The 27496-nt window shown below is 42.3% G+C and overlaps 3 long non-coding RNA genes across 4 annotated transcripts; 1 reads left to right on the top strand and 2 right to left on the bottom strand.

Annotated features, from left to right (window-relative positions):
* LOC135410313 (uncharacterized) lies at nucleotides 1-27323 on the bottom strand. Its single transcript, XR_010428623.1, has 3 exons — nucleotides 27142-27323; nucleotides 20775-21025; nucleotides 1-2587 (listed from the first exon to the last, which is right to left on the bottom strand). It is a non-coding gene; the product is annotated as an uncharacterized LOC135410313 (long non-coding RNA).
* LOC135410312 (uncharacterized) lies at nucleotides 14356-18338 on the bottom strand. Of its 2 annotated transcripts, XR_010428622.1 has the most exons (3): nucleotides 15330-18338; nucleotides 14970-15090; nucleotides 14356-14877 (listed from the first exon to the last, which is right to left on the bottom strand). It is a non-coding gene; the product is annotated as an uncharacterized LOC135410312 (long non-coding RNA). The 2 variants fall into 2 exon arrangements; XR_010428621.1 differs by having other exon boundaries at nucleotides 14970-18338.
* Nucleotides 18350-20116, top strand: LOC135410311 (uncharacterized). The gene is made up of 2 exons (XR_010428620.1): nucleotides 18350-18648; nucleotides 19583-20116. It is a non-coding gene; the product is annotated as an uncharacterized LOC135410311 (long non-coding RNA).
* Nucleotides 27324-27496: the final 173 nt, after the last annotated feature.

The raw sequence follows: 27496 nt of genomic DNA, 5'->3' as shown, positions 1-27496 counted from the left end.
TTATCCCAATAGTATATATTTAATCACAGACACACCTTTATAGGAAGTGGTTGTACAAACTACCGTGAGGAGCTTAGGCTTTATAAATGTAAAAGAATATAGTAACAGACATTAACTTAAAGAGCACAGATTCCTGAAAATTAAAAGTTCTTCTTCTCTCAGATGCAGAAAGGTTTGCTGAATAAATAAGCAGGAAAGAGAAGCTGATGGTATCTTTAAGAAAACCCATGTAATATATTGATGCATATGAAAAAATCAAAGTAAGGGTTGTCATCTTGTCAAAGCAATGCCAGCACTCTGGTGCCCAGGAACATAAAAGTAGTGTCTGTGTCCCAACATTCAACTCCCCAATGCCAGTAACAGGACTAACTTCATTGTGTTGTTCTGTGAAGTCTGGAGGTGGTTTTACTTGTTGCTTTCCAGAAAAAAAAAAAAAAATTAATAAGAGTATCTCACAGAAAGGAGAACCCATTTAGGAGCTCTGCTAAGAGTCCCAGCTCTTCCCCTGAGGTGTGGAAAACTGTGGCAATGGTAGACAGGAGAAAATATATAAAGGTGACACTGTTAAAGTAGATTACTCTTTAATCATTTGCCCTGGGCAAATAATGTCATCTTTTTCCAGTCTTCATTCTGCTTCTCCCCCACATCCCTGGCACTAATGTAAAGTTTCAGGGTTTGACTATTAATAAGCTGGTAATGTTATAAAAACCTTACATCTAGTGGAATAATACTGAATTACCAGCTTAACTACTGATCAAATTTATTTCTATGTAAAGGAAGAATACCTGCTTTGATATCAGTGGCACTGTGTTAGGTTAAACCTATCAGAGTCACTCTCAAGATTCCTGTCTAGGACAAAGCTTTTTTCCTCTCCTGTTCATTCATCTTCAGTCTGAGGCCAGTTTAATTTTCAAGAACCATATTGCTCAAAGAGCAGGCTATAGGTGAATTTCCACCAGTTTGATTGAAATTTTAAGCTGATGCAATTAAGCAACAGCAAAATATAAGATGTTTTGAAACTTCTTTCCAGGAAGATTATTCAATTAGTTTAAGAGTAGTTCACACAGACTTAACCTAAGAGGCAAAGGGCTTGCACACCTGTTCCCAAGGTTTGTCCTCAGCTCGAGGTTGCAGTCCATCAGCTGAGGAGCAGGAATTAACTCAGCGCCCACACTTAGTTCTTTAACACAAAGGGGCAGCAGCTTCACAAACAAGTCCAGCCCAAATGTGAGCACCTGTCTGACCTTAACTGAAGTCAATTTGACCTAACCTGGAGTAATCCATTATCCCTCTGAAATACAAATATCTATACAAGCTTTAGGCTTGTTGACCAAATCAAATACAAATTGACTCAAGTTGCATCAATACAATTTACTTAAGTCTCCTCACTCGTACCACACTCTGTCTCCTAAGCTCTGGCTTTTGCCCGTGATCTCAATGCAGATTTAAATAATCTCTTGTTAACCAGCATATATGTGCTCTGCCCTACAGTGAGGCTCCCAGAAATCCATATCCCTGCTTTTGTTGTGCCTGATCCTGAATCTGCTATGAATTTTTCTTTGCTCCCATGGCTGTGATGTCTGGTGACACCGGGAACACTGAGCAGCTTGAAGGATCAGTTTCCAAAGCCCTGATTATGATGGATACTGAGAGACATGCTCTCATCAACAGCACCACAGTGCCATCCTGCCCATTACTTCTCCTGGCCTTAGGGGTGAGACCTCTAGGAAAATATAGTTCATATTTTCAGTGTGTACCTGCAACCCACATTTTTCCTTTGTTCCATACCTAAAATCAAGGCTTCACCTGCACACTGAGTTTAGCACACAAGAATATCTTGTTACTCCTTTGAATATCCCCTCACTTGGTCCTTTGACTTTTTTTTTCAAACTCTTCTTTTTCAGTCTGTAGCTCTTTGATATCAGCATTGTTTTGCATCCTCACTCTGGCCTCTAATTTTCTCGTCACAGCAACTTTATTTTCCATGCAGCATAATCTAGGAACAGCTGCTGCTCTTCCACCAGGATCTTCCTTTCTCCCTCAGTCTGGCTGTTGGGAGGCTGCAGGTATTCTCCAGCTCCGCAGTTTCTGTCTGTCTGTGCCAACAGATGACCCAAAACTTCCTGGGGATTCCCCACATTCAGGTGTGCCCAGGAAGTGTTTCTGCAGCCTGTACCAGCCATAAGAGCACAGAAGAAAGTCTGGTTTCACAACAGGGTTTCTAGGAAGCCTTCCTTTATTTGAATTTCAGGGAACTCAACCATGGCAATGCTGCAGTTATGGTATCCTAAGTCTGCTTGGCTTTTAGGTCCTCTCTTGTTCCTAGTTGTTACCCATTTAAGAAGACTCTGTAAAAGGCCACCTAGTGCCCCACTGAATCACAGGGTATGCTGGCTGGAGCTTGTCTCAAAGGATTGAGCTAGTCCTTGTGCATCTCAAAGGGGAGATCCCCCTACCTCCTCAGCATTCCAGTCTTAAGTCTAGCTAGGATTCACAGGAGCAGGCAGGAATTTGGGATCAACATTGCTTCACGGGTGGAATGGTTTGCCAGTCAGCCTCCAACTCTTCTGAAAACTAGACCAGCATTCTGCGAAGAAAGAATAAGCTTAATAAAACCATCTTGGAACAAATGTATAAAAATGAAAAGGAAGCGCTCTCTCTCAGCTAACTGCATCCTGGCTTGGCTCCAGTTGCTGCTCTCTTTATTTCATCCAGCTAAAATGCTGTCGGGGCCTGTCTCAGCTGCAAGAGCCAGAGCCAGAGCCTGGAAAGTCTGAGCATTTTATATTGAACTCAAACACTCTCATTGCTTTCCAGCTCCTTAGGCAAGGCACAGAGCAGGGATGCTCCCCTGGGGATGCTCCCATTCCTGCAGGCTCCTCTCTGCAGGTTGTACAGATGCAGACATCAGAGTGTTACCTGCAGCTGATGATGCATTTTTATCATGCAAACTGTGTGATTTTTATCTCTTACAACCTGCCCTTAGGAATGTGGATATCCCCTGGCACAGGCCAGACACAGCCTGGCATCACCATTTGTGTGGCCACTGAACTCCAGACTTTCCTGACCATAAACATAGAGAATAACAACTGAGTTAGTAATTTTCCCTGTGAGCAGCCCATGTAGTTCCTGTGGATGAGATGCTATCTGCACTCCAGCAGGGTGACATTTAATCCTAAATCCACTGCAATGAAACATCTCTGCTGCAAAAAAGGGTATGTCTACCCTCCATCACCCCAGCAATACTTCTTCACCATTTTCCCTACAACCAACACTGCTGTGATCATGTGAGCAGCCAACTCAGGCTTTGCTTGCTGAACTCTCTGAACCAGCACATCGTGGGGTTGAACACACAGCAGTGCCAGTGCAAAGGAAGCAGCAGGAGTGAGAGGTCTTGCTCTGTGGACAAGGGGAAGGGGAGTGGGGCCACTCATTTCAGCAGCAGCCCACGGTTAGGTCAGCTTAACCATCTACTTCATACTCAGTCCTTACACCTGAAAGCTACATTTTGTACAAACACCTAAAATCACTGTCATGTGCTGTACAAACAAAGGATGTGACTGCAGACACAACTAAAAGCAGAGACTAACAGGAAGAGAGTGCAGGGCGAGTTCCTAACTTGACTGACCGAGTACTGGTGCCAGCCTTTAGAACCTTCATTGCTGAGTCCAAGGAGATGTGGCATGCCAGCACCTTAGCAATGCAAATCTTTAGCACGTGCACAGGTTAGACATTTATTCTTTCCCCGTGCTAAATGAGGAGTTGGGCAACTCTACAGCTCCCTTGAGGCTCATCTTCTTCCCATCACACTTAATGTCACATCACCATTCAACACGGCTTGTCTGAAAGTTGCAGCCTCGAAGGCTCTGCTCCACATGCAGCTAGAAGCAACACTCACATATATTTAGGACTACAGGTTTGTAAACCCACACGTGGCATTGTTACAACAGACTAGGAAACATCTCTCATGCCTGACTTCGGTAGTTCCATGTTTGCTTTTGGTGAGAACAGTGAGGGCTTTCTCAAGGAGGTGTTCTGTCATCTCTGTTACAGGGGTTGATAAGAAGTGGTAAATGTCACTTGAATCTTCACTTACCAGACAGCTGAAACTCAGCTTGATACCTGTGGACTTTCACTTTTAAGTGCTCATTTCTCAACAATTTCAACAACTTAGATAAGCTGGAAAAATGCATCAAGGACACACATCAGCCTTCTGGTAATGAATTGGCTTCAAGATACTTGATGATATATGGAGAGCAGAAGCTAAATCTAGCAATGACTGATTCTGAAAGCTGCCAGCAGTGACAAAGACCTCTACTTACAACAGTGTACTAAGTTTAAAAGTAGGCCTGAAACATGCTGGGTAGCCAGTGAGTAAAGTGTTGGCATTTTATTTTAAGAACCATGATTAGAGTGGAAGATGTTGCCTTAATAAAATATGTTTTGTACCTACTCTTAGTAAATCACAGACAAATCAACAGCCTATACAGGAGAGGAAGGCTGGAAATCAGCTTGCAAGCAGACTGAATTATTTCTCACTACAGATTTGAGGTTATTGGCAGACATCCCATGTTGCCATTTAGTCCTCATAGCAAGCATGTTTTATAAATATTTTCCATATAGACAGACACACTGTAGCCATTGAGACTCCAGAGAGCTGCCATGTAGGCCCTCCTGCCCTTTGGAGGCTCCAGTTTGATTTCCAGGTAATACAAATCAAAACCAAAATTGCAATTACATTTGTAGCCACAATAGTTCTTTCTTCATGCTGCAAATAACAAAGAGAAGGGCAAAATGTTCCCAAGGAATGAGGAGATGCACACTGCTTTCTTTCCTCCCAAGTGCCACACTTTGACCCCTCTCAGGCTCAATGATTTTGTCACAGGCCAGGATGCCAAAAAGCTAAAGCCAGCTCTGTAACTTCTCAGAGTCCTGAAATTTGCTTAGACTAGAAACTACTCTGTCCTTATCAGAATAATATCTTCAGTTGTAACTGGGGAAATGTTAGCCAGAAGAAACTGATAATTGTAATGTTTGCTTATACTTGATTAGTATTTATCCTCTTGTCCTTCTCCCTTTTATGTTTTAGACAAGAATATGCTTATGTTTAAATGTCATTAAAATAACCAATGAAACACTCCCCTCACCTTCCCTCCAAAAAAAGAAAAAAACCCTTACAAATCTACTCATTAAGATACCTTTTTACCTTTCTCCTCAGGGAGAAGGAACACTCTATGCTCTATGCATATGTGCTCACCTATGAGGTATTTTTAGCAATATATTAATGCTGTGTGTTAGTCCCTTTTTGTACAGACCCTTAGGCTATTGCTGTTTTGCATGATCAAAATAGAATTGCACCAACTTCTGGGTGACTAATTGATGCAAATTATACTGGCATAGCTGGTGATTTTCCTGCTTTAAATTAGCAAACATTTCAATGGAAAAAGTCATTAAAAAAAGAGGAGGATTAAGTAAATAAAAATGTTGTTTGTTGTGTTGTTGGCTAGGCTGAATCCACTAATGCTTTTAAAGCACTTTTTAAGTTATTTTCTTTTAATCAGCTCAGCCAAAATTCAAAGGCCATTGTTTTAACATTACTGTGTCATCCAGCTGGGGTTTTCTGAAATTGTTGCTGGACAAGAATTTGCACAGTTGCAAAATCTATGGTGACATCCATACTCAGGATGGAGAGAAAGGGAAAGGGCATGGAAGATGGGAGGCAGGGAGGGAAGGAGACAAGGTGTTTTATTACAAACAGCCATCATATCCACGTTCAGCTCTAGGATTAGCCAGAACTTCCTTTTCTTCTTGCATTTTTTCATTTAATTAACAGACTGCTTTTCAGAAGCCAAAAACTCAGAAAGAATATCCAGAAAAACGTGCCTGTTTTAATAACAATTTTCCTCTGACTTTCACAGAACATCCTCTTTCCAGTTTGCCTGAAAACTTTTAGTAATACCCTCCTTTTCCCACTCTCCCCCAGACAAGCCCTACTATTTCCAGTGCAATTTTGGCAAAGCAGTTATTTGAATTTTTGAATGGAGACTTTTGACCAACTCTTGCCATCTTCACAACATAGGCATGAACTGTAGGTCAGCACTGAACCAAATTTCACTGCTCAAAAGTGAGACTCTGAGGAAACCTGTAACTGAAGGATTTAAAATGTGAGTAGTTCCTCATCCACAGTCTTTTGCAGCAAGACTGTGCATTGGAGAGCAAGAAGCTGCACGACCACCTCAGATGCCCGGGACAGCTTTGGGTGAAAGACCCAACCACCTATTCCTGCCAGTGCAAGAGTGGCCTCAGGGTGGGAAGGCAGCAAGGGTTGCTGTCCCAGAGACTCTGCAGGAGCAGTGGAGGGTGAGGACCACACTGAGGAAAGCTGCTGTTTGTCTCTCACTTCAGTTCATGGCCCAGAGAATCACAGAATCACAGAATCACTTAGTCTTAGGCTTCTAAGATATCAAGTCCAACCATTAACCCAACACTGCCAAGTCCACCACTGAACCATGTCCCTAAGCCACGTCTACATGTTTTTTAAATACCTCCAGGGATGGTGACTCAGTCACTTCCCTGGGCAGTCTGTTAGAAGCTGGCAAGTCCTCCAGTGTTGCCTAAAATAGCTGAAACATGTAAACGTCTACTTCAAAAAAAGTGCCTAGGGTGCTCATGGGATGGGCACTCCTCTTGGAAAACTCTAGTCACTCTCTCCTTACTCAAAACACTTTCCCTTTGAAGTTCACACATTGCATGCCAACATGGGAATGTCTTCTAATCTAATGTTGGCAGGAGAAAAAAATTATCCTAAATCTCATATGATTCCCCAAGAAAAACTGGCAGTCTTGTAGCTGTAACCTTCCTCTTCACCAGATTCATACTGTGCCCCTTACTCTCTTAGTGTTTTAATCTCAGTAATAGACTTGTGACTAACATAACATTTTAAGAGCTTTGGAAAAGAGATCACAGCAATTTCCTGGAGCTAGGATGAGATTACAACATTCAAAGATGTGGTACATTAATAAAAACAAATTAATCGCTACAACACAAGGAATATCTTGAAGCATATTTATCAATTCCACTGGGATTATATAAACTGCTCAGATCCCCAGGAATTTCTCATATTGTGCTATAATTTATGCTTCTGTGCTAGGGAGACTAGACCTGGTACCAGCCTGCTTATCTATCTGTGAACAGGTCAAGGATTAAGTGTTATCGGTGCCTTAATAGACTTGCCTGGAGAGAACAAGGGTAAATGCATCATCAGTAAAGGCAACCTTCCTAAAGTTAAAAATTGTTGAGTTTCTAAAGTCTGTTGCAAAATGTGTTGAGTGCATTGGCTCTCAGTTTTTTTGTACTTCTGAAGGGAGAAAGTGTAGCTGTGCAGTGACTTCCAAAGTGAAATTCTCTGTGGGATGAGAGCACAGGGCACCTTCAGGAAACCTGTTCTGCTGGTGAGTCCATGGGCAGTTGGGTTGGAGCATTCCCCCTCCATGGGAAGGTGGCAGAGAGGGAGCCTGTTCCTAACAGGGATAACAGAGAGGCCAAGAGGGTGTGCAGTGCCACAGTCTGTTTACCTCTGGGGTGTTCCTGGGGTTTGGTGGCAAAAAATCTTCTCTGTGAAGGTCCTGCAAGGGGATTTCCACTAGAGTTGTGTGGATATAAAGATCTCTATGGCTTAAAAACCTATTTACATTGTGTTGTTTAAAGTCTTCTCTGCTCTGTTGTCTGACCCCCCAAGATGCTGCTTGGCCTCTTGTGGCTACGCTGCAGAGCAACACACCTTTGGCACCTGTGACCACCCATGTTTGGATTCCAGACCCCAGGGGGATGGCTGTAACCAGCACTTCCTTAGGCTGTTGGGTTTTTTACCCTATTTGTAAGTGTCAACAGTGTGTGCCTGGTCTATATGCTCTGTACTTCGTGCTTTTATAACTGTATTGTAAGTTGACTGATTTCTGCAACCAACTAAACTTGGGTGGCTGGGGGTGGCTGATATTCAGGCATGCTGATTAACTACATGGCTTTATACCTGTCCACACAAATTCTCATGTCTTGCTCACCAAGTGCAAAAAAAGGCATCTGGAAGCAAAGCTTTATTCACACAGAAAAAAGGTTTGTTTAACCTAAATAGTGTCACTTAATGCTGACACCGGAAAGTCAGAAACCTGCACATCAGCAGGTTTCTTTTATAATCTCTTGAGGTTCTACTTCAGCTGTTCTCTGCCCAGCTTGAATGTCTATTTGCCTCATCACAAATGATTGCTGATTTATTGTCAAGGGCAAAATTACCTGCTTTAAATCCCTGCTAACTACTTCACTTACAAAAAATGATGGAGAAAAAGACTAGGCGGGGGATTTTTTGTTCCTCCAGGACTTCGCTGGGCTAATGTCCTTCAACCCCTAATTAAGGCTGAGGGAAATTATATTACAAAAAGCTGTGTTAGAGAAACATTAAGAATTTGAATTAAAGCTGCAGAAGTGACAAATTTCAAAGATGGATCTGAAGTTCCCACCTAGCAGCCTCTCCCTACCGGATCCTTCACAAAATAAAAGTGTGCTGCCTACAGATTGGAAACCCATGAGCTCCATCAATCCTAGCCAACCAAACAGGGCCTGGGGTCAAACACCACGTGTGACTGCCCATAGTGCTCACACATTAGTGCACTCTCTGGTATGGTTTAGGTTTGTGTCCATCAGCACTCTGCCATTCAGCTTCTGTTCACGGTGCAGAAGCAGCACTGAGCTCCAGCCACCCTCGTTTGGCTACATGGGCAAGGACACTCACTCTCTGGGAGAAGAAAACACAGCAGTATGTGAGCGGGTAGTGCCACGTCCCTCACACCCCTCAGTGAGAAAGAGCTCACTCCCATCTGTTTTATTTCCTGAAACAGTCATATCTATTTAGTAATTTTATAATTACAAGAATGACAAGCCCTGCGACTTATACTTTAGATTTTGCATCTGGAATTCTTTTCATTTTTTTCCCCTTCTGTCCCTTCTGCTTTGGATTGAGCAGTGTCCTCAGTGCATTCTTCCACTTCCCTTGGCCTGTCAAGAAACCTAACTGAGTCTGACTGCACTCGGATCAAGCACAGCTCCTCAAGGGATCTGCACAACACAAATAAAATTAAATGTAGGGATTAAGATGAGTAGGGGAGGATGTGATTAACACAATCAATTAACCCAAGTTCTCCTGTGTGGAATCAGCCCTACCGCATCCATGGTAAATTCTCATTAAGTTACTAATTTTATCATGGATGAGCACACAGATTACCCATCACAACCCCTTTTTGTAGTAGATGTTCAAAAGACATTAGTGAAAACACATACAGCCAAGTTGAGGCCTTTTGTTCTTGTACTCTGGCAGACAAGGGAGCTGATTTGTCCTGTGACAGGACCAGCAACTGAGTTCAAATACTCACATTTCCAGACCTGGACAAGTCTGTGCAGGCTGATCATCCTGTTTAAGCGTGTTTGTGAGAAACTGTGAAAAGGGGGAGGAGGAGAAGAAACATGCCATCTCCTATTTTAAATATACATTGGTTCCAGCATGGGGAACTGATGGTTCAGCAAACACCAAGTGAGGAGCACCCAGAGCCATCACAGAGTCCTTGGGACAGACCTCAGCCTCCAGGAACTGAGTGTGGCCAGCTGGGACAGTAACTTGTTTTCTTCAACAATTATCTGGTTTAGAGAGGACTGAAAAAACCACTTTGATAAGCCATTCACAGACCTTCTCTGCGACAGGGGAACATGGAAGCAGAGGAATTTGGGAATGACAAGAGGCAGCCCCAGACACCTTCCTGGCTACTGTCAGTCCCTGGCCCCTTGCACTTCTCCATTGTCCCATCTTCCTGGTGTGCAGTTCAGCAGCCTGCATTAGATTAAATGCTTACACAGTAGACAAAATGAGTTTTCCATCTCTAACAAAAGCTATGGAATTTTATTTCTTTCCTCATTTACTTTTTCAAAAAGACACAGGGCTTTTAAAACTTTGTGACAGTTACATCCTTAAATATGTAACACTTACTGTAATCACAGGTTCCTGAGGAGCCACCCCACACCCACCACCTGGGAGACCCAAAATGAGCAAAGTTCTGTCTGTCTGGGCAAAGGTTGCTCCAGGGGTTGCCATCGTGGGGCTGAGGTAACAGCAGGTGCTCCATGAGCAAGACTCGGGGGTTCAGTCCTGACTGACTCTAGAAAGGGCCATTTTTGAGTCATGACAGTCCTTGCCTTTCTATCTCACAGTATTTCAGCTATTCAAAATACGTGATAGCACCTAAAACTAACGCCAGTTATGGAGTTATTCACAGAGTTAGACACATTTATTTCTGTAAACTGAGATCTTAATCAAACATGAAGGCGTTAGGAAATACCTTGAGCACAGGCTGTAAGGGAGCCAGTCTCTTCAGAAGGATTGAAGGGAGGTTAAAAGCTAGGTACATATTCTTTCATAAAAGCAGGTAGATGTATCAAAGGAGGATGAGGCTGTTTTTCTGCCCCTTTGTTTGTGTAGAAGCTGTTTGGCATTTATATTGTGTGGTTTTGTTTGTTTGGCAATAGTCTACCATGTGGCTTTTCTCTTTTCTTCCAGCTGAAGCTCTATGTTTTCTAAGAATCATAAATCACAATGACAGGTAAAATAACTAAACCTTTGTCAAAAATATATGCACCTCTAGTGTTTTAAGAGCATGTGGATATAGCATGCATACATTGTGGTTTTAGGGAGAGATTGGAGAGAGATAAATCTGCTTCCACCCCTCCACGGCATGGTAAACCCCTGTTTCTGTACCCAAGGTACAGATTTTCTTCTTTCTATCCCTTCCTTTCCTTCCAAAATGTCAGTCTTTTAGGTACACGTCCAGAACACCAACCTCTAATATGCTCAAAAAAGGAGATATAAAAGCTGACATCAAAACCACACTCCCTTCTTTCTTTGTGTGTTTTCTTTGTTTTGATCTCTGTCGTTTCCCTCAAAATAAGACAACTTTGTTCCTCCAGCTATTATTCCTCGTGAAAACAGCCTAAAATATTTTCCTCAGTGAAACCTGGACACCGGTCTTAGTTCAATAATCTCTCAGTGGTGAAGTGATCTCTCTGAAGTGAAGCAGATGCTGTTGAGTCAGACCTGCAGAAATTGTACTCTTCCTAGTCATTTTTGTTATCTAGATTATCATTCTGAAAAAGAATAGTCTTAATCTGTATGTCACCTAGTTCTCCAAGGGAGCTACACAAGGCCACTGAAAAGAAAACAGTGCAGAACATCTGGAGGCTGTAGAGTCTGCTCTGCCCAGCCTCCTACCCAGGCTGGAGTCAGCTGTGCATCCTGCTGACTCAGACCCTCCACGCTTTCAGAGGAGTAAGATATGACTAAAAAGTGCTAAAGCAAGTGTTCATCTATAATTAAAATTTGCCAGCTACATCTAAATTAGTTCAAAATACCTTTTCCAGAAATCACTATTCCTATAAAATGAGATTTTTCCTTTTCAGATCAAAGGATAGTTTTAATAAACGAGGACAAAATTATCTGTGGAAGCATTTCTTGCAAAAGATGGTGATTAAATTGCTTCACTTTCTAACCTGATCCCTTTGACTTCTGTGAAGCATTTCCTGGGAAGGTGCTGGCAGCAGCCCACTCCTCGTGGTGTTTCCCTGCTGTGCATGAACCCCAGGTCAGATCCCAACTCAGCTTCACTGAGGGCGTGACCCAGGGCTGTGAGCCCTGTGATCACCTGAAAAAGCAGCAGACAAAGTCAGTGCCTGCTTTGTAGCTGTCTGTTGGATTATCGATATTGGAGATGGTCACGCAGACTCAGAAAACCCCAAAATGTGGCACCCTCACTCCTTCAGAGCTCTCTCAGCCAATCCCTCTGGTTTTCTCCATCCCAATGAAAGCTCTTGTCCAGCCACCCTGCTCCTGGAACAGCGGGGGAAGGGGATGCTGCAGCACAGCAGCAGTTTTGCTCCACCAAAGACAAGACTTCAAGCTGAGAGATATTTCTGGGGAGGGTTCAAAGAGGCTGCTTGCTGCTATGCAAAGTGGTCGAGGTCCCCCCGGTGCAACTATCCCAGCCAGCTAGTTTTCCACACACCTCTTCTAAAATTATTGAAATTTCTATTGACCTCCAGCAACACAAAAAATTTTCCTCTATTTCACCGTATTTACTGTGTGCTGAATGGCATGGAAAGCAGGCAAATGATTACAGAGGGAATCTCTGTCCTATTGGCATCATTTCAACAGAGTCAGAGGAAAATCTCAGTATAAGCATTTTCTCAGGTGTCCCAGAAGCTATATTAAGAATATGGCCTTGGAGGAATAAAATAAATAATTCTGTTTTATTTCAAGTGTGACAAATTTTTTTATAATTGTTCTTATTGCTTATTACTGACCCAAAACTCAGGGCAGATTAAAATATCAAGAGACAGGCCCATATGGCAAATATTCGTGGTCATGCTAAGCATTAAATGGATGGATGAGCAGAGGAAAAAAAAAGAATGGCTGCAGACTCTAACACTGAAAAAGACACTAGGTGTATTCTCTGGGTTGAAAGGAGGGAGGAACACTATGAAAAGGCTGAATTGGGAGTCACAGAATCATAGAATGGCCTGGGTTGTAAGGGACCTTAGAGTTCATCTCATTTCAAATTTCAGGGGACACCTTTCGCTAGAATGGGAGGTAAGAGCTGAGTTGGGACCTTCTCTTCTACCTTCTGTTTTTTAATGAAGAAAAAGGGGGTCTGGGACAGTGGCTGTGTGAAGAGACAAGGCAGCTCAATCCCACGTGTGCCCCAAAGAACAGAGCTGGAAAAGCAGGTCTCCAGGTCCAGAAAGCAAACTGATAGGTTTGCAGAACACAGAAATCTATGGAACAGGCTTTTGGGAGCCGAGTGGGGTTTCAGCCTCAGCTCCTTGAAAGCTGAAACTCTAGGCTTCTCCATCTGGTGCTCCTGTGCCCACTCTGAGATGGGTGGGAGCACTTTAGCAGAGGAAGCTCCACCTCGCACAACCACCAGCCAGACATGGCTGGACAGCAGGCCCCTGAAAGTATGCATAGCTTTGTTCACTTCTCAACAGCAAAAACCCTAAAGGATTTAAAATGGTTAAGCTACATTTTTTCACATGTTTGAATCATGCTCTATTTCTCCATGCCTTCTGTTAATGATGAAGTGGCTGGCCAGCAAGACAGCCCTGCTCAGGCAAACCCTTAAAAACCGTGATCATATTTGCCTACAGCTTGGCTTGCAGAGATAAAATAATAGAATAATAAATCCTCCTCCCCCGTCACTGAGGAGCTTTGATTTTCCAAAATTAAATAACTGGGTGGATTGTGGCAGTGCACAATTTACCCTTTCAGCATGTGAGTCACAATCCACTTTAATTACTTAAGTAATTCAGTCCCCAAGCCTCGTTTACTGTGGGCACCATTTCACTGGTTGGCATCCAGCCCGTGATTTGTAGCTGCCTCTGAATCTCCCACATGCGTGCAGCGCTCCCCTACATAAAACTTTATATATTCCTGCACTCCTTCCAGGAGCTATATATTATTTACATCATCTGTATTGCAAACATACCAGAAGAGTGCTAGAGTTTTCTCTGGAGTTCAGCAGCCTTTTCATGTTGCCCATGCCTGAAAGTACATTGAACATTCCTGCTTCATCCTATATCTCCACTTTACTGAGTACACAGCCTCTTTCTTGCAGACCAGTACTCCCCCTCTAAGTAGGTGAAGGTTTGTTTACTCACACAGTGCAGGACAGCTCCTAAGCCTGTAATTCTGAAAAAAAGCAGCTGTAATGGCAGTGAGAAACAACAGAAGGAACTGGATTGCCATGTTTCCTCCTCTGAACATTCGAATAGGTTTGGCTAGAAGTGAAGGAGAACTAAAAACCACGAAGTTAGGTGGGATCACCAGCGAAGAAACAAACTGAGAATGCCTCTGCAGTTATGGTAACTGGTAGGACCAGTGGGGAGAGGCAGCATGGAGAAAGAGGAGGGAGGCAGCCTTGCAGAGTTCCCATGTGCACAGCTGATCTGCAAACTATCTCCCCTGCAACCACCTCGAGTTCTGGGAAATCATTTATGTGGCTTTTGGAGCCTTTGTTCTCAAATGGACCCTTTGTTGCTTCAGACACTGATCAGCTTACAAGCTTTTCTGGGCAAACACGAGAGGAAAAATATTGTTTGGGAGAAAAACGGAATATTGCAGAAAGTAACATTTCTAGAGCACACATTAGAGCCAGATGTTCCACACGAAAGTATTTGTGGTCAGGGACTATGCCGAGAAACCAACTGCTGTAAAGGGAAAAACCCAGAATTGCAGCATGCTGGATACAAGAAAAAGTTACACCAAGAGAAAAAAGAATATTGAAGAATGATATATTAGGTGTCTTACAGTCTGACAACTGTAATTACAGGTTACTATCCAAGTCAGAAGAGGGTTGGATCCAGCTCCCACCTCTTCCACAGATGTGCTGCTGGATTTTGACCAAACCACGTAGGCTTCACTTCGATGTTGACTAAGGACTTGAGGGCTTTGCTGCACTGAGGGTTTTTTTTTCCTCTCTCACTGTGCCTTAGTCATAAGGACTGGATGCAGCCCAGAGGCTGCAAGTTCTGGGAGGACTGGCAGGAGAAGGGCTGGCATGGCAAGGTGCTGCACGGCCATTTCTCTGGGGCACCACAGAACATGGGGAGGAAGAAGGTGGCTGTCAGTCCCTCAGTGGCTTTCCCATCCCAGTAGACCCTTCCTAGGACAGTGATCCCCTTGTAAATAGGGATTTGGCTGTTTCTATGACATTTTGAAGAGCTGTGAGGGACAGACACTGATACGTTTAGGTCTCCCATGTCAGACAGCAATGGAAGATGTGGAAAAGCCTACAAATAAAAATAAATACCTCAGTCATATATTTTAAAAACATAGCAGAAGAACATCCATACTGTCACCATACTGAAAAGCAGAGACTCACCTGGCTCTATATCCTGAGTGTGGTCAGAAGGAAACACTCAAGTGAAGCGTATGAGAAGTAATGCAGGCACTGAGTGACCCTCTCCTGCTCCTGGTGACATAGTAACTTCTGGGGTTTCATCCTCAATATAATTTTGAACAGAAAATTATGGCCTTATTCCCTGCCAAACTGCCCCATCAGCTTTTGAACCCATTTATTATTTTGGTCTCCGTAACATCCCGTGGCCATGACTTGCAGAACTTCACCACATGCTGGGTGATGAAGTGCTCCCTTTTTAAACGCCCAGCTGATTATTTCATCAGCCCTTATTCTTATATTGTCAGGAATGATAATTAATCTCTTTCCTCAACTACCCATTACCATTCATGATGTTATCAGGCTTCATCTCTTCACCAAGATGAAAATACCCAGTATATTTTGCTTTTTCTCACAGAGAAGTCATTCCATTCACTGAGCCAGCTTCTTCCTTTTTCTGGGACACTTTCAGCTCTCCATTCCAAGCTGTGGTGATGAGTTCACTGCACAGTATGCAGAATAAAAATAAATCATGAATTTATGTGGTAGCATAACTAATTTTTTCTGTTTGTTCCCTATTCCTTCCCTGACAATTCCTAATAATCTTTTTGATCACCGCTGAGCAATGAACTGATTTTCACGGGGACTTATCAGTAATGACTCCAAAATCTCTTTCCTGAACATCAGAAGCTAATTTAGAAACTCTCATTCTGTATGTAGCTAGAGTGCTTTTTTCCCCCATATGCACCATTTTACATCTACTGACATTGAATTTCTTCTATCATTCTATTGCCCAATCACTAAGCATTGTAAGACCCTTCTTCAAAGGCGAAAATCAGAAAATTGATAGTGAAATTTGGCCAATTTAATGTTAAATGTATTTGTAATTTCATGGTAAGCATAGTCAATATATGAAGAATGCAACTCGGTGAAAAACATACCACTTACTGCCAAAAAGCCCTGGGAAGTTCGTTTCACAAAGGATCTGATTTCTAGAGAAAATAAATTCTTCTCTTCTTTTGTGGCTGGAGGAATTACAGTTTTCCAGTCCAAACTTCAAGTCTGAAAGATCTATGACATAAGGTTGCATTTGGCAACCAGGCAGTCAGCATCTCTTCATTGTCTCAGTGGGCTACATAAGCCTACCCATTTCAGAAAGTATTGACATCCCAGTCAGGATAGCTACATCCTGATAAGGCTGTGTCAGGTCTGACAAGGCTGTGAATTGGTGTTCTTCAGTGTCCTGAGACCCTGGTGCAGATGCACCACATGCTTTGGTGTTTGCATCCCCGGCCCCTGCACCACAGGTGGCTGCTGCTCAGATGCTGCATCCCCCTGAAGGTACACTTTGAAAATTATTTTCATTAATAGCTTTCTCTAATGATTTTTGAGCCACCCTTATAGGCCACCTACAAGCAGTTGGCTGTGTCACCAAAGGGCACATCCCACTTTTAGGAGAACACAAATATTCTCTCTGTGCAATGAGAGAGATAAAGAGGACTTGTTACCACTACAATGAGTGAGTTTAAGTGTGGATAAGGTGAACAAGTCCTGAAATTTGTATGTGGGTGCCTGCATAAGCCATGAGGTAACTCTTTGGCCATGGATTTGCAAGCACAAATCCTGCCCATGAAAAAGGTGACAGGATTTGGGAGAGATTTGATGCAGCCTCCTGTCCTCAGGCAAAATGCTTTGAGCTGCCACAGGCTTCCTGCCCTCTCTCCCTCCCTGCCTTCCTCACCCCTCCCCATTGCCTTGACTCTAGGAACTTTAATTAAGCAAATGTACAGGTTTGTGCTTTAGCACACATAGTCTTTTGCCCGTGTTAAATGAGAGTTTGCTACATCCAGTGTCATCACAATTCTGAAATTCCACATGGAGCACTTTTCACTGAACTGCATTCAATTATTTATTCAGGCTCTGGTTCTGTCCCCACTGAATGCAAGAGCACTGACTTCAACACAAGGAGTAGCAGGCATACAGCTGGAAAGAGAAAAAATGTGAATTAAAAGCCACTTAATCTCACTTAATCACATTTCCTCTCCTCCTTGCTCAAAAGAATAAGATTTAGAACATAAATAAACTCTCTGAAAAGGAAAACTATTAAGTAAGTTTCAAAGTCAAGATCATGCCAACTAATATTATCTATTTCAGGACTTCCTGCCCTGCTTATCTCCTTTTAATTAACCTATTTCTGACCTGGACCATGTGTTTGTCTGGCAGACACAGTCCCATTTTGCAATTGCTCTTGGCTAAATAAAAGAGTCTGTAGTAATGTTTATGATCAACACTGTGCTGCGTGTTTCCTGCAGCAAAGCTGAGAGCAGCACACGAGTGAGGCTGGGAAGCAGATGTGGAACAGGAGCAACGTAGCGGGAAGACAGGGTTTCACTCAAAATACTGCACACTGAAGTGGTTGATAAAACAACGTGGTCAATCTGCTTCTGTCTCCCTGTTTCTACAGCTCAGATGTCTGGACAAAATCCTGGAGCCAAAGGGAGCACAATCAGCAGAACTTCTGTTCATTCTTATCTTCTAAAGTGCAGATTTAAAATCCTCCTGTGCACAGTGACAAACAGGCCATTGAGGGCGACAATAAATTTGCTTCCCAAATGGAGTCTATCCCTTTATTATAAGTCTGAAAATAAATCCGATAAAACTCTCAGACCTCAGATAACAACTAGAGGTCCCAAGGGTGTGTTATGCAAAAGGCAGCAGTCCCAAAAATATGTAGTTTCAACTGCCAAAGGTTTTATCTCTTATGATGTGAGTAGCAATTTGATGAAGCCCTGGACAGCACAAAGACAGACACTAATCCACTTACCCAAGAAATCCTGTCCTCCAAAAAGTACAGAGGCTCAGACTAGGCCAAAACTGAGCTTGAACTCTAACATCCTCTTCCAGTTCAGTAAATTGCAATAGGAACATTACATAAATAAAAGAGTTAAAGGAAGGAAGCAAAGCAGGATTCTGATGCAAGAAAACAAGTAAGAATGAGTAGGATAAAATGCCTTTATCTAGGCAAGTGAAAAACTTGTTGATAGACACAGGAAACCAATGCTACAAACAGATAGTCTCACAGCTCATTCCTTTTCTCCCCAATTCTTTTTCTTATTGTGTTCCAATAATTAAAATAAAATGGTGGTTATTCAGCACAGGAAAGCCGCAGAAATACAAACTAATCACAGCCAGCTATGAACAATTGCAATGGAGATTTAGAAGGAGAAAAGCAGATAAAAGGCAGTTTAGAAGAAATTCTTCCAAGGAAGGCAAATGGTGACAGGATAAAATCACATACTCTGGAACAGGGTGTGTCTGAGCTGCCTTGGAGGTGATGCTGTTACACTGTGGAATGGTGTCCCCAACACCTTCCAGCCCAGTCCAGCTCCAAGCACCGCAGTGTCTTGGAACAAAAACAACTACCAATGTGAAAGCTGAAGATAAAAATAAACACAAGTTCTTCTCTTCCGTCACAGGCTCAGTTGAAATATAAACCCAGTCCCAAGCAGAGAGGAGATAATCTTAGATGTTGCCGCCAACTTGTTTACTTCCTTACTGTCAGATGATAAACGCTGGCAAGCCTTCATCTCCTGTTTTACTCCTGAAAATGCTGTTTTCCAGAGTTTGTCCTGTCAAAGTCATGCTAAAGTGGACATCAGCTAAGGTGAGTGCACTGGTAGTGGTTATGAGGTTGCTCCAGCATCATTCCCCCAAGCTGCTGTGAGGCTCAGCATGATTTCCTCACACTTCCTTTCCTTATTCAGGGTAATTATATTACCCAAGGATGGGGAAATATACTGTGGCAGACAAGGTGAATCTTCAGTGCTGTGAACAGGCTGGGCTTGAACACAAACATCACAGCTTTTGCCTCTAGACAGCGCCGTCACAAATGAAATTAAAACATTAGAACCCTTAAATGCAAAGTGCACATCTCTGGCAACAAATAACTATATGCCAGCTGCTACACCAATTAGCAACACAGGTCTTTTGTACCTCTCCTCATATCTGAAAGATAATAAATGCTAGTTCCCGGGAGTAGAATATAGAAGAGCATCATCCAGCATCACCAAAGACCATTTAATCACCAGATTCCCTCCAGCACCAGTCAAGGAAGAAGGATTTGCTTCTCGAAATGTTCTTTTGTCTCTAACTCTTTTAGGAAGGATTTTCTGCTTATTGTCTTTCACTGACCCAGACCAGCCTCTGCCTCAACTGGGCAAAACATCCCTGGGAACTAAAAAGTTTGTTGTGAAATAGAGCTGGAAAAGTACTGGGAATATTACACCAAAACACAGTGTTTGGATGCTGTTTGATCAATGTTTCATTTCAGAAACACCTACATCTTCTGTCGGACAACAAAGCAAGCAATTTCTCTGAAATAACACTATTTATCTAAACAAATATAGAGCAGAAATAGGTTAAAAGGGTTAAATACTCCCAAAATGAAAAATCTCTTTTTCATTTAAGTAAAGCATTTAAGTTTCACTAACGTATCCTTAAAAATACCCTTTTTGGCTCAGCATCAGATGAACATTTTTCCATTCTTTTGGTTCAATTGACATTCTGACAAAACTAATATTCACCTCTCTCTTCCACAGCACAAATTCAAAGCAGGAATATCCCTGTCTTCCCAGACAATACTGTGTGCTGTCCTCAGAAGAATTTCTTTGAAGTCGAGATGTCTTGAGCACAAAATCTATGAATAGATACTGAAGAAGGTGACTTGCGACAGCTGTGAGATGTATAAAGGGTGATTTGCCCACTCAATGAGAGCAGCAAAATTGGATTCATTTTATTTCCATGCCAAAGACTCATAGCCATGTCTCCATATGTCCGTAATTTTTTTTGTCTGTAAAATTACTTTCCTACAATAAGTAGGAAAGGTTCTGTAGGTCAAGGTTTAGAGACATTCATAGAAAGCAGAAGGAAAATGTAGTAGCTGTAGCTTTGTCATTGAGTTATTTGTGATAAGTCTATATGAACATCCAGGTATGAGAGAAAATGACAGATTTTAAAGCAATCCTTTAGCTTATTACCAAAAGCAAAAGCAGCTTTAATTTAAGCTTCCACTTAGACATCATACCCACACTGTAATTTCAAATAAACAACATTTAAAACTGCAGCTAACAAGACTGAGAGTTAAAAGCCTGATGATTAATCCATCACTTCACCTGTCTTCCCAAATCATGCATGTTTAGCCAAATAAAGTATTAACATTTTGCATTTTACATACAGCAGCGCTGAATAAAATAATCTACTGTGACAAATGTTTCCAGAGGGGGGGATATTTGTAAACTGTTGATAAAGCTGATGTAATGCACAAGGAGCTCTCAGAGATTTCATAAGCAAAAGGCTGAGCCTTCTCAACAACACCTTGCACCTATATTCTGAAGGTACTTTTTCCTTGTACTGAATGACACCACTGTGTGTCTGTGGCTGTTGTACCTGGCAAGGAAGTGGAGAGAGGGACACTGGGAAGGTTTGTGCACCTTTCCCCATTACAAACGGCTTCATATCACGCTGCAAAAAGACACAGCTAGAGATAGGAAAGGGAAGAATGAAAAAGTAGAGAGAGCTTAAAGTCATGCTCCATCCAGAAGTGTGGTGTGGGGCTGAAAGAAGCTGCCCGGCGTAGCTGTGGTTTCTCACAAGAGGAGCCTGAGACTGTGCAGACTGACTGACTCAGAGCAGACCAGGAGAAAGAGTAATAAAATGCAATGCCAGCTTGTGAAACACAACCAGAATAGCACAGAGTGCTGTGACACATAGTCAGGGAAACAGGCTCATTACCTCATGCATATGTTTGGAAACTGTTTTCGAGGGAGCTTTTCTGGTGATAGGTACAGTTTGTTCCTCATTCCCATTTAGCTAGGTAACATTTTCACTGATTAAGGAGAAACATAAACCAGCTAGAGCAAGACAGTGACACATCCTGGCTCATGTCTAGGCTTGAGCTGGGAGGATGAAACTATGTCACCAAACCCGTGAGCTCTTTGTGGGGTGTTGTATGTGACCGAGTCAGGCTGCCCACTGAGGAGGACCTGAAACGACAGGAAAACCAAGATATATTTTTAACACATTTGCACAGCATGTCTTGCACTTCTGCCACAATATACTTGTATATAAAAATCTTAAAACCAGGAAGGGATGATGTACAAGAGCGTGACAGGAAGGCACTGAGGGAAAGATGGTGTTTGTCGAGGGAAGACTGCTCCTTGGGCAGGCTGTGCTCTAGTAAGTCATTCCTTGGCCCTGCTTATGCTTTTTGCCTGCTGTCATGATGTTAGGCTTAAGAAGAGCTCAAGTTGTTGCTGATTTTCCTCCAATTATGCCATCTATTAATGTCCTGTTAGAAAGCACTGTCACCAGCATAATATGGTGATGTTAGTATTCAGGAAATGGGTGGAATGTACCATGTTCTGGCTACTCCCCAGCATAGCCCTTCTCCTCAGATGGGGCTATTGCCATCTTGGTGGGCTCTTCAACTGAACACCATAACCTCAGAGGAAAAGTGTGGCAAAATTTCAGCCCGTGCATGACCAAGGGACCAGTAATCCAATTTTCCAGTTTATTCTGGCATCAGTCTTTTGAGTCTGTTACAAGGCTTAGTAATTTGGAGTCCAGGTTTTAGTGCCAACATCACGCAGAGTTTACGCTGCAGAATGAGCCGGAGGTGCTGTCATTTTATCTTAGTGCTCTTGATGGAAATTTTTTTCCATTCATTTATTCAAGCACCTTTGAAGCCCCAGGTAAGATTTCAGCGTCCTGCAGCAAGTCCCACCATTCAGATAAATACTGAATGGCTCCTCGGCTTTTCTGAACGTGCCAACTTCCCCTTTTCATGTATTGTTCCCCTCCCTCACAGTTTTTACAATGGTTGAATGGTCTCCTCCACACAATTTGGAGCAATCCCTGCTCCCCTTCTCTGTACTGCTCACAAATCCATGCTGTCATAGCTCCCACTCGGTCCTTTCCCTTCCAGGCTGAAGAGTCCCCCTCAGACTCTGAAGCAGGACTGCCCTCCCTGCCCACCACGGAGCTGTAACAATGGGCACAGAGGAGCAGGGTTTGCCAGCCCAGGCATGACATGGTGCATTTAGTGCACTCTGTCAGTCTCTGCTTCGCATAATCAGACATCCCTCAGGCACTCAGAAACCCCTGCCCCGCTGTCAGAGTTCAGTGGGTTGTCACCTGGCATGTTCTTGTCCCAGAACCTCATGTTTCAATGGGAAGTGAGAGAGTGGCAGCAGCTTTCCAGGCAGCCCCTTTCAAAACTTCAGCCTTTCTCAGACGTGTTTGTTTTGACTGTTCCAAAGTTTCCTCTCCCTTTAATAGATGGCAAATGCATTAACCAGCACAAACAGGGAGTGCATATGATCGGTGGAGGGACAAAACAGATGGCACATGAGTCACTCCCATTCGCAAAGTCGGTGATGAAAACATGCTCTCGCTTTAGCATCCTGCTGGAGTCTTTTTACAAAAGACAATTGAGGAGCTCTGCTTGGCACGGAGTCTCCACAGGCTTCCAGGTGAAAAAAGGGATTGCTGCTAAAGTCCTTTCTTTGTACCTCAAAAGCAGTCTAGGGAAGGGCTTGGGACTGTGGCAAACCCCTGTTTAACAATAGTTAACTCCCCCACAGTGATGTGGGGGCTGAACGATGCCACTAAGCCACCAATTTCAGTGTTCCCCAGGTCCACAAGCCCTCCGTACTTCTTCAATGTATTAAGCTTCCTTGTTGTTATTTTTTTCCACCTGTTTTGCTTTTTGCTTTTAATTCCTTGTGCCTCACAGCACCAGGCATGTTCCCTGTTTTCCCCTCTCCTCCCCTCTCCCCCCTTCCCACAATCCTTCTATGGGTAATGGATTTTGTATGCTATGTCACATCACTGGAATATCATGAATGACATAAGTAGGAGTAGAAGGCATTGGTTATGCTCTTGCCAGGAAAGATCCTCAGCCTATTGGAAATAATGATTATTTGCACTGTATAAATTGGATTTTTGCCATGAAAAATATTAGAAGGAAAAGGCAGTGAGCAGTATTACTCTGCTGCTGAGTATTCATTGTGTTAAAACAAAAATAGACATAATATCAGATAGCTACCACGTGGAAACTGCATTATATGTTTGGGGGAGAAAACAGTCTCAACCTGCAAACATATTTTCATATGATTACTTTTACATATTGCAGAAATTTCCTTGAAATTCAGTGTGTGTAACATTAATAGTCTTTATTCATGTTTGCAGATGACGGTCTTGGCTTACAGGAATAGGCACAAGATAATTATTTCCAGCAAGCAAGTTTAGTTAATTTTCTCTCATAACTCAAGGAGGGAGGATTGTTGGAATCAAAGACATATAATAAATTAACATATTATTAGTTATTTCTAATTTAACTGTCCAAAAGTAGAACTCTTTAGACAGCAAAAGACAATTCACTTCATACATAGAAGGGATTCTTTTTTCCAAAAAAAAAGCCAGATTTATTCTCAAAACTGCCTGAAAATTAAAATTTGGATTTCAAAGAAAAAATACTTCTATTGCAAATCAGAATCTTTGGAAAAAAACTCAAATGTGAAACCTGACAAAATCAAGATACCTACACAGAGAGAGTCTTTCTGGTTTTTTTCCACTTTCCTTTTCACACTGATGCTGTAAAATCGATAACATCAAAATTGTTCAAGTTTTCCTTTTCATTTTCCTTTTTATTGCCTTCAATAATTTTGAAATTTCCTCATCTTTGAAAAAGAAAAATAAAACAGTCCCTCTTTTGTGTCACAATTCAAGCACTAAAAAGACTTTTCAAAGTTTCAATAGCAACCAGCAGCAGAAACACTTGAAAATGCAAAAAATAATTTGCTTTTGTGGGCAGAGGTGCCTGTTCAGCTTTCATTTTACTGTCCCCACTTTCGAAGAAATATTTGACACTGTTAAAATTTCAAAGCAATCAGCCTTTGGTGTTTTAAAAGTGTACAAAAATTCCTTTTGAAAAGCTGTGTAATGTCAGACAGAACAACATTCAGAAAAATCCTGACTGTGGCAGACACTGGTTATTTGCACTGGAGTCCCAACAGCAAAGAGCATCAGTAGAAACAACCCTTCCAGAATACTCAGAGCAGCAATGCTTTAATAAAGGAAAATAACTTAAATCCCATAATTTACCTCTTGCAGTTTCTCCTCTTAATTGAGGAAATCTGATAAGGAGAAATACATATTTAGGTGGTCGCTGATTCTGCATGCCCTCATCTTTAGACATCTAACACATGGTACTTTACAGGGATCTGATTTTCACACATCATGCAAAATCAAACCCTTCAAATGTGTTTCACATTCAAAGTCTTCAACCAGCACATTCCTTGGCCCGTGCAACACGATATATGCAAACTACACCATAAGACAGATTCACATGCACACAATTTCACAGTAAACAGAATAAAAAAATTAAAAAAAAAATTACAAATTTGAGAGAAGAAATAGTAAAAATGGAATGTCACAGATGCAAAACAAATGGTTTATAACAAAAGAAAACATCCCTTTTTTTACTGCTAATATGCGATCTGACTTTGCACCAGTAAATTGGCTTTGATCTTTGTCTGTGTTCCCCTCCTGTTCACACAGATACAATAGTTGATTTCTGCTGTGCCAGCAGTGTTTTCCACTACCAGAGGGAAGGATTCACGTCCTCTCAGGCTTGGGCTGGTGCCTGGTCATGGATCTGTTGCCAGACTCTGCCTGGGAGAGGGGCCTGCAGGAGTCACATACAGCCCCTGCACAATTCAGGACTTTACTTGCACAATTCAGGTAACTCAAGTAGAAGTGAATGTACTTTCTCAGCTTCCACATACTTTGCACAGAGTTGAGATGGCCTGAGCCTCACAACCTATGCTGAATAAGCAAAAGTGCAATTTTTAAAGTGGAAAATGTGAAAGGAAATCCTCCTTCAGGTTGTGAGCAGGTGAAGGTGCATCCTTCAGTTAGCCTGTTGCCCAAAACAGGACAGAAAAGCTACCAAAATCAGAAAATATCCCAAATTTTAACAGACTTGGTTAGACTCATCTCAGAATGGCACTATAATTGCTGAACCTGAGGAAAGCTTTTCCAAAAAAATGGAAATGGGACAAAAATGTATCTGGATGGCTTGCCTATAAATAAATACTGACATAGATGTACCCTAAACCCACCACGTCTTTCTGCAAGTGGCATGAAATAACACTCTAAGACACACAAGTAACTTTAATATATCCTCTTCAATATATGCAACTAAGGCCCTGACATCTGATTGAGTCTGAAAGTATTGGTCCTAGCTATATGATCTGTTCAACAGACCACAGAAAAAAAACATGTGGCCACATGGTGAACATCTGCACTGGCTCTTTGGATGACTTTTCCTTCTTGACTCTGGAACGGGAAAAACTTGGTATTCATACCATCACTAACACTTCCTCCATCTGATCTACATATTAAGAATCACAAGTTGCCACGTTAATATTTTTTCTTTCCTTGGGGAATGTTTTTTGGACAATAAATCTTACTTTTCTTTTCATGTTGTTCCTTAGGAAGAACACATTACAAGCAAAAATAGCATGGCTTTGTAATGCATCTGAAGCAATGAAATGTCTGAACATGTAATCCTGTGTCTTGAAACTTTAGCACTTCAATCTGAATGTGGAGAAATGCAGTCCTGAGCTGCATGTCCAGGAGAAGTGGACACCCCTGTTAAAGGGAAACTCCTGGCTTGAGACTTTGGTGGAGGGCAAGGACAGATTGGGTCAGAGCCCATTTTGCATCTCTATTACGGGAGGTTTTGCGGAGGTGGTGTCAATTTTGTGGTGTCAATTTGTTAACTTTTCTTAATCACCAATTGGCCACTTCTTGGGGGAGCACACAAGGAGATGAAGCCCACAGGTCCCAGAAAGGAGACAGTATAGGGTGGGCACAACTTCCCCACACACACCCTGTGTGGCACCATGTAGCAAACAATCTGTGTCCTCTACAGAGTTGCAACCTCCTGGTGCAACCCACACTTTCATTTTTGTTCCAATGCTGTTTCAGGTTTCTTGGGAAGAAGCTCTAGGTCATGGACACCACCCTGCTTTCCTGCTGACATCCTCTCTTGGAAGTGTTTCACATGTCCCCATAGTAACAGCAAATTCATTAGGTTTGTCCATACACAAATTCCCTGGGCACCAACAAAAGCTATGTCAGAGAGGGATGAAGTCCAAATAAATTTCAGGTACAAAAATTACATCTGTTATTCTGAGTGCTTCTTACCAATAGGTTAATGCAGCATTCAATTTGCATGTCCAATGCTTGGCTTCGCTTTACAACTCACTTTCAGTATATATATGGTCAAAACCCACATGAAAGGTTTTAACTTAGTAAAATGCCTGTTATCATCAGGATTTACTTATGTGTCTTCGGTTTTACAACCTGGTGCAATAGGGAACAGATCGAAGGATCACTGAAGTCAGGACAAGTCTCTTACTGACTCAAACCATCTGGCAAAAGTGATTTCTCTGAGTCCAGGGCATGCATCCCACAAATCTCCATAAACTAATAAAAATGTGCAGCCTACAGAAATACAATGAAATACGATAACAAACTCAAGCTGTTGAATGAATAGTAAAGCCAACCACCCCCAGAATGGCTCGTTGATTAGTCAACACCAGTGCAGAAGAGCCTGATGTGGATAATTTATGGTTCACATAAATATCACATTATTATAACGTTTTCCTGTAGAGTCAGAGATAATAAGTGACATACTCCAAATCAATATTTATTATTTCAGTTTTCCTTCCTCCTCACTGTTAAGCTTGACATCCTTCTCCTCCCCCATTTATAGCCTGCCATTGCTAGCTGAACCCCTTCACAACCTCCAAGATAAGTATCTGTAAGGGATCCATATATCATGCTAGCAATAAACCAATCCCTCCAGACACATTTAACCACAATGCAATACTGTCAAGCTCTGAAGACAAGTTGTTCCCTGAGGTGCAGAACTACTGAACCTTGATTTCCTGCAGTTCAATGTCCCAAAGCTTTCCTTCTTAACCCCAAATAACGTCTCTCTGCTTCTGGCATCATAGGTGTCCCCTTGGTCCTTTCATCGTACCCTCCATGTCCCTGTAATATTTTGCCTTGCAATATCTCCAGTTACCTTCACATCTCTCAGGCTTTCTGGTGACTCCACTCATTTCTCCTTCATGCCCTTGCTGCCCTTTTCCATCTTGTCACTTGGGCAGGAGATAACACTGGTACTAGGTTGGAAGCACAGTTTGGAGAGCTGGTCTGCCAGAAGGTGCCCGCCACCTGACCAACTGTGGGGCTGCCAAAACCGACACTGAGGACTAATTTGTTCAGATATGTCATGAAGAAAACCTCTGTCCTTTATCCACCTGCCAACTGGAATTGATAAATGAGGATTGCTGGAAAACTTGTGCCTTCTCAGATTCGGTTTGAAGTGTCCAAGAGGGTCACAAGTTACCAAAGAGCCTTCACACAGGCAACAGAAA

The sequence above is a fragment of the Pseudopipra pipra genome, chromosome 2, assembly GCF_036250125.1.
Source record: "Pseudopipra pipra isolate bDixPip1 chromosome 2, bDixPip1.hap1, whole genome shotgun sequence".
Classification (NCBI taxonomy): Eukaryota; Metazoa; Chordata; class Aves; order Passeriformes; family Pipridae; genus Pseudopipra; species Pseudopipra pipra.
This window is presented reverse-complemented; position numbering and strand designations above follow the sequence as displayed.